Raw genomic sequence first — 9,760 nt, 5'->3', positions numbered from 1 at the left:
GAGCGGTTGTGGAGTCTTCTGTCCCCTTCTCTGAACTGAAATTCCTGTTGAATCAAAGTCGATATTTAGGCTGAGAGGTAGGTGGACATTCTTCTCAGTTGTGTCATAAATATTTGTTTTTCTTTGTGTTGATTTTTCATAGCTGGCCTGAATACACTCTTTTCTTTAGAGAAATCAGCTAAGTGTTGTCGAGTGATTGTGAATCAGGAAGTGAGATTATTGATATAGTTTTTAATTTACTTTATTGTGAGTTTTAAATGCATCACTTAATAAGCTCTCAGCACACGTTAGTGTGTATTTTCATGTATTCATCTATCTTGGTCATTTTTGTGGATATAACATTTTAAATCTGTCTCCCACATATGGGAGTTACTCTTTTAGGTAGAATAGACTGTCTTTATTGTCATTATGTATTTGTACAAGGAAATTCAAAAAGGTCATCCACAAAATCACCAAAAACTCTCCTCCAGGTGTATTTGCATATGTGTACAGCATTTACTTAGGTCGGAGGTTTAGTATAAAAAAAGTGTCTTGCCAGATTGCAGATACTAAATAAATACATAAGTAGTTATTGCACATCCCAGGCAACAGGTAATATAGAGTATTTGTATTGGAAAAGGTTAGATTGCATTGCATTTGTTTCAATTTGCATGGACCTGTGTGCGTGTGTGTGTGTGTGTGTGTGTGTGTGTGTGTGTGTGTGTGTGTGTGTGTGTGTGTGTGTGTGTGTGTGTGTGTGTGTGTGTGTGTGTGTGTGTGTGTGTGTGTGTGTGTGTGTGTGTGTGTGTCTGTCTGTCTGTCTGTCTGTCTGTCTGTCTGTCTGTCTGTCTGTCTGTCTGTCTGTCTGTCTGTCTGTCTGTCTGTCTGTCTGTCTGTCTGTCTGTCTGTCTGTCTGTCTGTCTGTCTGTGTAGAGAATGGGAGGGTGAGCACTGGGGAAGAAGCTGTCAGCTGTCCTTGAACCTGTTTGTCTGAGCTCTGTCATAGGGCAACGTGTCGATCAGATGACAGCTGTCCATTACGATGTTTACCGCTCTGTTCAGGACTTGTAAATGTCCTCTTTTAGGTCCATAGAAATGTAACTTTATGTAAAATCCCTTAAGAATATTTTAACAATACGCTCACTCATTTAGTCAGTCAATTACTCTTTATCATTTTTTATCTCCCCATGGGTCTGACAAGGTGTGTGTGTGCGTGTGTGTGTGTGTTTGTGCATGTGTGTGTGTGCATGTGTAAGGATTTAATCTCATGACATCTGTGCTAACTGAATACCACAATGGATGTAAACATTGTGTGTCTTCGAGTCACAGACAGACTTTACCTCTTTCATCTAGAGTACAACCTACATCCAGCAACACACTGGAGCTGTCTGTCCACATGAATGTTAAAGTAGGATTCAAAGTGTCACCTTGTTAGATTGCTGAGATAGAAGCTGCAGTAATATCACCTAAACCAAAACATAGGCTAAATCATGATGACAATAAAAGTCACATTTGGAAATAGCAAGAAACAATAATTGTGTTCGTTACTTGTGTTTTAAAGAGAATGAAGAGAAGATTCTCTCGTGGTGCATTGTGCACTGTATCCTGCAGAAACAGTCCCACAGTCTCTGCAATAATAATGAATGAAGGCTGGTTCCTGCCTGTAATTATTATAACCCATGGGTAGCCTACATGTGTTCCATTCAAACATGAATTATTTTACTGTTATGTGTTAGCAAGACATTTTCACCTGGCTTTACTGTTCAGATCCGTTGTGCTATGTTTGCACTACATACACTATGTTATGAGATTGTGTCCATGCCCATGTTAATGAACTATTTCTGTGATTAAAAGTTTTTATTCATTTTCCAATTTTTTCCAACAATGAACAATACAACAAGACAAACATACCTGAAAGTAAAATGACAAAGTTTTCAAATACATAAACACCTGTGCATGTACAATACATACAAGTGCTCACACATAGGCATACCGATGTACCTGCGCCTATACACGCACATCAAGAAAGCCAAACTACATAAAACACAACAAAAATGGCAGATAGTATGAGAATTAATAAAAAAGAAGGAAAAAACGATATCAAGCCTACATTAATGTCAGGGTCCCTTGATAAATGAGATGTAATCCTCCCACTTGGCTCCAAATCTCTCAACTTGGTTTAGTAATCTAAAAGAGAGACGCTCATGAGCTGCCACAATGTCCAACTGTGAGAACCACACCCTGACCGGTGGTAATGTTGTCGTCTTCCATTCTGTGACTATAAGTTTCCTTCCCAGCATGAGGACTGTTTGTACCCACTCTGCTTGTGCTGAAGGGAGGGCTTTCAGAGGGAAAGGATCGCCTAGGATGAACAGGCTCGGGTAGAAGGGAATATTTACTTTGAGGATCAGTTTAATGTTTTCATGAATAGCTGGCCAGAATGTTTGTACCAGCGGGCAGGACCACAACATATGGAGGAGTGTACCAATACTCCTCCCACACCTCCAACTATCCCTCAATTTCACCCTATGCAGCCTAGAGGGCGACCAGTACACCCTGTTTAGTATTTTGAATTGTACCAGTCTAGTTCTAAGTTCTCGCGATGTTTTCTTACAATTCTTTAAAATACTGCTCCATTCTTCCTCTGTAAATGACAGTCTAAGATCAGACTCCCAGGCCGACTTTAGGTTAGCGCTCTTGCTAGTAGTGCTTTTAAGTAATAAAGAGTAGTATTTGGAGGCCTCTCGGCCTGTACCAAATATTTTTATTATACAAGAGAGAATGTTGGAGCTTGGGGGGGCTGTTGAAGTGGAACCAAAGGTTTAAGAAAGGAGATGTCGTAATTGGAGGTACCTCCAGAACTGCTGCTGATGCAGGCCAAACTGCTGTGCTAGTACTGTAAAAGATTTCAGTATGCCTCCCTCATATAGATCTCAGAGCACCAGAATACCTTTTTCCACCCACTGCCTCCACAAGAATGGCTTATTTTCTACTTTTAGCTTGGGATTCAACCAGAGACTTGCAGACAAATTCAGGTGGGGATTCATATTAAGTTTAATAGAAACCCTTTTCCAGATCCATTGCATATTCATAAGAATTGAGCCTCCCCAGGGAGTGCAGCTGTGATGAGGTGGATGGGAGGCATTGGATGACAAAGGTCCTTTTCAATGTGAAACCAGGGAGGGACACATTCTGGGGGAAGTCACCAGTGTGCAAGGTGTCGAAGGCCAAAGGCATAAGAGTACAATAGTAAATTCGGGATGCCCAAACCTCCCTCTACAACCGGTTTTTGTAATTTCGATAAATGAAGCCTTGGATGCTTACTATTCCAGAGGAATCTATTAAAAAGCACATCTAGCTGCTTGAAATATTTTAGGGGGATTCTGATTGAAGTGCCTGGAGAAGGTAATAAATCTTGGGTGCGCAAGTCATTTTCAGTACATTAGCTTTTCCCCATAATGATAGGAATAGAGGGACCCATCATACAATATCTGCTTTGAGTTGGTCTTGCAGGGGGTCCATGTTGACTTTAGCTAGGTCCACTAGTCTAGGGGGAATAATGATAGCCAGATATTTAATGCCTGGCGAGGCCAGGAAAAATTTCCACCCAAAAAGATGTTCCTAGGGCAGTCTAATATTAAAGGGAGAGCTTCTGATTTCGACCAGTTAACTTTATAGCCCGATAGGCGAGAGAATGTATCTATCATTTTAAGTTGTGTAGAAAGGGAGTTCTCCGGTTCAGAGACAGCCCACAAAGATAAGGTTGTTGCGGCGGCTTCGGGAGTCAAGATCATCCACCCGCTGGCGGAGCAGCTCCAGCTCACTCCGGGGCACAGGCGGGTCAGCTTTTAGCACCTTGTCACTGTTCTGAGACAGACGCGGTGGTAGTCCTTGCCGTCGAACTTTTCCCTGTAGTATTTTTACCGCCTGGCATTTTGTCAAAGTCAGGTCTGTAGTAGACTCTGAGTAAATCAACTTTATGCCGCTCAAACACTATTTATGTACAAAATTTAATGCCACGACGATCGGAGCTGATCTCTAGGCAGCCAAATTTAGTGCTGTTCTGAATTATGATTTGTGTGTATACAGACTGTATACCACTAAAGTTATTCAATACATCCATTATATTGAAGTTTTCAAAAGTAAAAACATACATATCAATAAATTTCTGTTGGCAATGGTGTACCATTAACAGATCCTCTCTGAAACCCCTAATGACAGTAGCAGGCACGCTATCCTGCCTTTTTTCTTCCAACTGAACTGCTGAATGCACAGTTCTATTTGTGGACCCTGATCGATATGACAGCTTAATTCAACACTTTCTGCATTCTGCCTTGTATTAATTGATAAAAAAAACAAACAATAAATGGCTCGCGGCCGGTTCCCATCGTTTACTTGAAAGAGCTGGCTCTTTGAACCTGCTCGTTCGCGACCGACACTTCACGATCAGCATGCTCGCTGCTTGTGTGACAGAGGTGTTGACTGCTCACTTGCATCCTTAGATAGTCGTAAAAATCTGCATCCCTGATCTATCTATAAATTAAGCTACGATGGATTCACATCTACTTTCGAAGGTACTTGTTGGTCTTTGTTTCCACTCCTTCTACACTTGTCATAGGCACCATGTACACTGTTAATATGAGCTGCACCATGTAAGGGAATTCTTCTTTTAGGTCTGTATCAATGTAAGAGTATGTGAAAGACTCTTGCAGCAGCAGATCAATATTTGGACGAGAGCAAAGTTTATGTTGTGAACTTGAATGGAAATAACGTTTCTTGAGACTTGAATGTTTATTTCTGAATATTACAAGTAAGGGTAGGTTCATCTGTTTGGTGGTGTAAACACCATAGACAGAATTTACTATCTAGTTGAAGGCTCTTTTATCTTAACTGGGATGTTGGTTTGATGTCCAGCCTGTCGTTTGAGCACATTCTGCTGCTCTTTCCCTGATAAATATTCTCCAGAGGCAACATTCTTGTACATCTTCATCTGAATCTAAATGCATTTGTGTTGCTTCCACCTCACTTCTTAATGCTTCCTGTTATGATAGTTTGTCTAAATGGATTATAGAATTAATCTTTTTTTTTTGTTTTCTAAAACTCATTGTGATGAATTTTTCTGTAAGAGTGCACTTTATTATTATTTGAATTGCCTCCACTTGCCTTTTACTACTTACTTCTTTTGTTCTCTCCAAATTAATCTCATCTGAGGGGGCAAGTGCACCGTTATATTAGGGGTTGCAGGCTGAAAAGTTTGGGAACCCCTGCGTTAAGTCACCTGGTGGGTTTTATCTGATTCATTTGAGCCACTTTTTTTGGTCTTGTTTTCATAGAGCTGGTTGCTTGTTTCTCTCACGAGAACTGGCAACATTGGTGATGATAGCCAACTTTCTGCAGACTTTCTCCGAGGAAGTCACCGCTGTTCTTATACCGTTTGGACTACAAGCCCCGCAAAGGTCTCTTTAGAAAGCTGACGCTCTGCAGATTCAGAACGTGTTAAAAATACTCTTAAAAACATTAAGCCACACAAACTACTGTTGAAATAAGACTGGTCAGAGTCACAGACCACAGTTTGTTCTTCTGTCTGCAGAGATTACAGTTCACTATTGCTACAACTATATTCAGTCCGACAGAATAAAGTGGAGGAAAAATGCTCCAAAAAACTTAATTTGCATATTACAATAATTACATTTCCCCTCCCATTATTTGTTTTCCATCTTATTGGACATTGTTTAAGTTTTCTGAAACAGACGACCAGCTGATAAGTAGACAATAATTATTCAGTATACTTTAAAAGTATAAATCAGCATTTCCTCTCTATACATTTAATACCACTTTGTTCGGCCTTTCGTGATAAACATGTTGCGTATTTTAATTGATTAGACAATATTTCCTAGCCTCACATAGGATGCTTCAGAAATATGTAAAAGTCTAATAAGTGTATTAAACATAAGTCTAATACGTTCCTCATTGATAGGGCACCACCTGGCTTTTCCAGGAATAACTATATTAATTATGAATAATTAATTAGTTATTAATTAAATCAATCTCATATCATAAGTGTGAATTCTAGAGCAGTTTTGTATCAAGAGAGACACAGAACACAGTACTGAATTTTATGTTAATTTTAATAAATGATAATAATGAAACAAAACAAAACAAATATAAAACAAAATAAAAATAATATATTGTTATGGCAGGGAAAAGTAATACTGAACACTATATATATAACTTGACTTGTATGGTGAAATTATTTGTTTAGTAACGAGATACAACGCAATATTGTTTGAAGTATTTTAGACGGCAACCGAATAAAGAATAAACTGGATTAAAGAATCTGGGATTTAATTTGGACTCGGATCAGTTGTTTTCAAATTCACATCAATATAGGTTACATCATATATTTTAGGTTCATATATCAGGTTTAAAGGAGTGGTTATCATCGGTCGATACATTTCATCCTGAAGTTTGGAAAAATAATATTTATATAAGAAAACCTTTAACAACGCAGATTGTTAAAGGATGAAACATGTGAAGACTTAGTGTCTTTAAATAACGTCTTCTGTAACACAATCTATAATTATGCATTACACAGCTTACACAATTCCACAATGGTTTTTGTCCACTTGATGGCAATGTTATTCCACGTCCAATTCCTATTAAAAAAATAATTATGCATAATTCCTTTATTACACATCGGATTTCGACCAAAGAAAAAGAATAATTTTAATTGCTTTTAAATGACATTTTCGAATATCTATATGAAAAGATGTATCTGCATTTCGTTAATACAGATTTCAACATTGGAGTTTTTCAAAGTCCTGGACAGTGACTGTAGTACTCTTAATTACTCCCAGATGGTCATCTTGACCTGATGAAAGGTCAATCTAGTTTTATGGCTTTACGACAGATGGAGGGGAAAAGTTCAATTTTGTTCTCCTTTGAACAGTTAGACAAACAACAGGCATGGTTTCAAATCTTAGACACTCGAACATATACATTTATCATATAGACAGATAATGGTTTAACTATTCTGTTTTCCGGGAAGTCCGGAAGACATCAACAGGTTTAAGTGAACTCGAACTCCTGACTGTGAAAGACAGAGACAGTCAGTCTGCTGGACCAAAGCATATCTGGTTGTCTTTTTGAGGATTGATAGAGGTTGTCCAAAGTTTGGGATGTGGAAAGCTTTCAAAGCATAAATAACTTGGTTTGGTCTTTGACTGAAAGTAGGAAAGCTTGTTAATCAACATCCTGTTGTTATCAGTTTTCCAAGTCCTTGGGAGCTCTCTGAGATCTGTTTTCACTTAAAAGGTTGAGTTAATGCTTTTCAACATTAACTGGAAAAATTCTGTTAATTATGGTATTCCTAAGGATGCAGAATATCACAACAAACAGTACTTTTTATGACAAGTTTGGTGTCCCCCTCAGGAAATGCTCTAAAAAAGTTGTTCTCCCTGATAGATATCCACCTTTGATGCAGAGAGGATATGGAGGGCAAAGTAAATGTTTTCAGTGTACCTAGTCAATACAGTCAGTTCAGTAAAAGATTTCTATAAAACATTTGCTCACCGAGACATTCGGCCAGTTTTTTTTTGCGTCACTGAGCTGACTGGACAGGACACAACACAATCGACGATACATCAACTTATAACGTAAGTTTAACGTTACCATTTCATTTTGCTAAATAGACGCCATCTTTAGTAAAAAGTCTCTGACTTTCCCTTTGACTGTAAAAAGTATCTCATTTTCACTTTGAATATTTAACGTTGGTCTGCCAAGCTTTTAAAATTCCACTAATGTTAGTTAACCATCGTTAACATAAGAGGGATGAAATCACTCGGCCAATGTTGTGTAACTTTGTTTGCTAATTTGACACTGTACAGTACAGCTTAGCTGTTATTTAATGTTTTCCTTACAGCTGTCTTCTTTTCTAAACAGAATCGTGAACCTTCTGTTAGCCTATGTATATAAGATCATCCTCCATAATGTCATATTTTCAATGCAGTCCAACTCTAATATTTTTGAATCACTGCACCTAAATCTTAGCAACTCCACTTGTCTGTCCTGTCATGACACATACCCTCTACTAATGCTAGAACATACACTATATCATGGCAGGTGTATTTTCCAGTGACTAAAGATGTGCTATATTGCATGTGAAGTTTGTTTTTGCTGAGCACAACACTACATATTGTATCTAGCCACATGTTGACCAAGCACATTACCAACAAGCACATTCTGAACAGGCATTGCACTGCTTTAAATGACGTTCCTGTATATATATATATACACGTATATATATACATATATATATATATATATATATATATATACATACTCATGTTTTTCCTTCCAGTACCAGAGGAGGACTAACCATGTTGAATACAGGATTAATAAGTAACAAAGTCAACATGAAGCTTCTGAAGGGCGGTGTCATCGTGCTCCTGCTGACTGTATTGTTCTTCATACTGAGAAATAGGAGCCTGCTGCAGGTGAGAACTGTGATTGTTGGTAACACTTTAAAGGTGGAGTTTGAATGTTTGAATCTGAGTCAGATAGTCAGATTACAGCAGACATTTTAACAATTTTAACTGATGGTTATATTGCTTACAACATTTTGCTCAGTGATTTTCTAAATCCTCTAATTAAAGGATATTGATGGCTTCATACTCGATATGACAGGACCAATTCATGTCTGTGTTCCAATCTACTTGTTCAAACAAACAGCGGTTTGCCCAGGGGGAGGGTGGTGGGATATTGAGTGTCCACATAGATCAAAAATCCTAAACTACTATTCTAAAGGTCGGATATTAAATCAAATAAACTTTATGGTTTGTTAGCCAAGTAGTTGTGAGGAGCAGTGTGAAAGGGCCTGATTTGTGTGTTGAGATGTGTATCAACTTGATTTTACCTGCAAACTACTAATACACTCAGGATTGCATCTTTCAAATGTGCAAGACACCACATATTGTCCATTAAGTATGTATGCCTTCATGTATATGCAATATCTATAATATAATATCTAATGTCCTCAAGGCATCCTTCTAGTTTACATTACAGATTGGGCTCCTCAAGCTTCCATCATACATACAGTTGGGTATCATCTGCATAAAAATAAACAATTATGGACGTTTTCCTCATAATACTACCCAGAGAAAGCAAATATAAAGTAAAATTGGTCGAAACACCAGCATTTTAAACATTACAAAAAGATTCACAGCTGGGACTCTTAGAAATTGAGTACTGTATAGGAATGTGATTTAAGTTGCATTCTTAGTGCATGATACGACTTCACTTAAACAAACCTGGTCTACAGTTAATAGCACATCATGGTCGATTTAAAGCACCGCATGTTTGATAAAAAGATGTGCATACATTAGAGAATACCATCTTGATAATCGTTGCCTCACAGGGACTTACAGTTAAGTATCAGTGCATTTGCTCATACAATGTAAATGGAATTTAAGATGAGGAAAAGAGAAGGGGTCATGCTGCTTAAAAATATGTCAGTCAACAGGTCAATGATGCAGTTTGATCAGGAAACATAAAAGACCATTGTCTTTATCCATCGTTTAGAAACATTTCAGTGACTTCCAGCAGCTTACATTTAACTATTCAAGTTTTGATAATTAAATATAAAATTATAATTTTGTTCAGTAAATTAATTTAATGTGTCTTTGTCACCATCTTTCTTTCTAAACCCCTTGCCAGCTAAATTATGAAAAAACACCTGCCATCCTCAAGAAAGTGACCTCTGCTCCTCCCACTGCTCCTCCCA

The 9,760-nt window shown here is 38.0% G+C and overlaps 1 long non-coding RNA gene across 1 annotated transcript; it reads left to right on the top strand.

Annotated features, from left to right (window-relative positions):
- LOC306818062 lies at positions 1–9,746 on the top strand. Its single transcript, XR_013778127.1, has 3 exons — positions 1–77; positions 8,339–8,474; positions 9,694–9,746. It is a non-coding gene; the product is annotated as an uncharacterized lncRNA (long non-coding RNA).
- The last annotated feature ends 14 nt before the right edge of the window (positions 9,747–9,760 follow it).

Source organism: Symphodus melops (assembly GCF_947650265.1).
Source record: "Symphodus melops genome assembly, chromosome: 22".
Classification (NCBI taxonomy): domain Eukaryota; kingdom Metazoa; phylum Chordata; class Actinopteri; order Labriformes; family Labridae; genus Symphodus; species Symphodus melops.
Note: the sequence above shows the minus strand (reverse complement) of the source record. Positions and strands in the feature narration are given on the sequence as shown.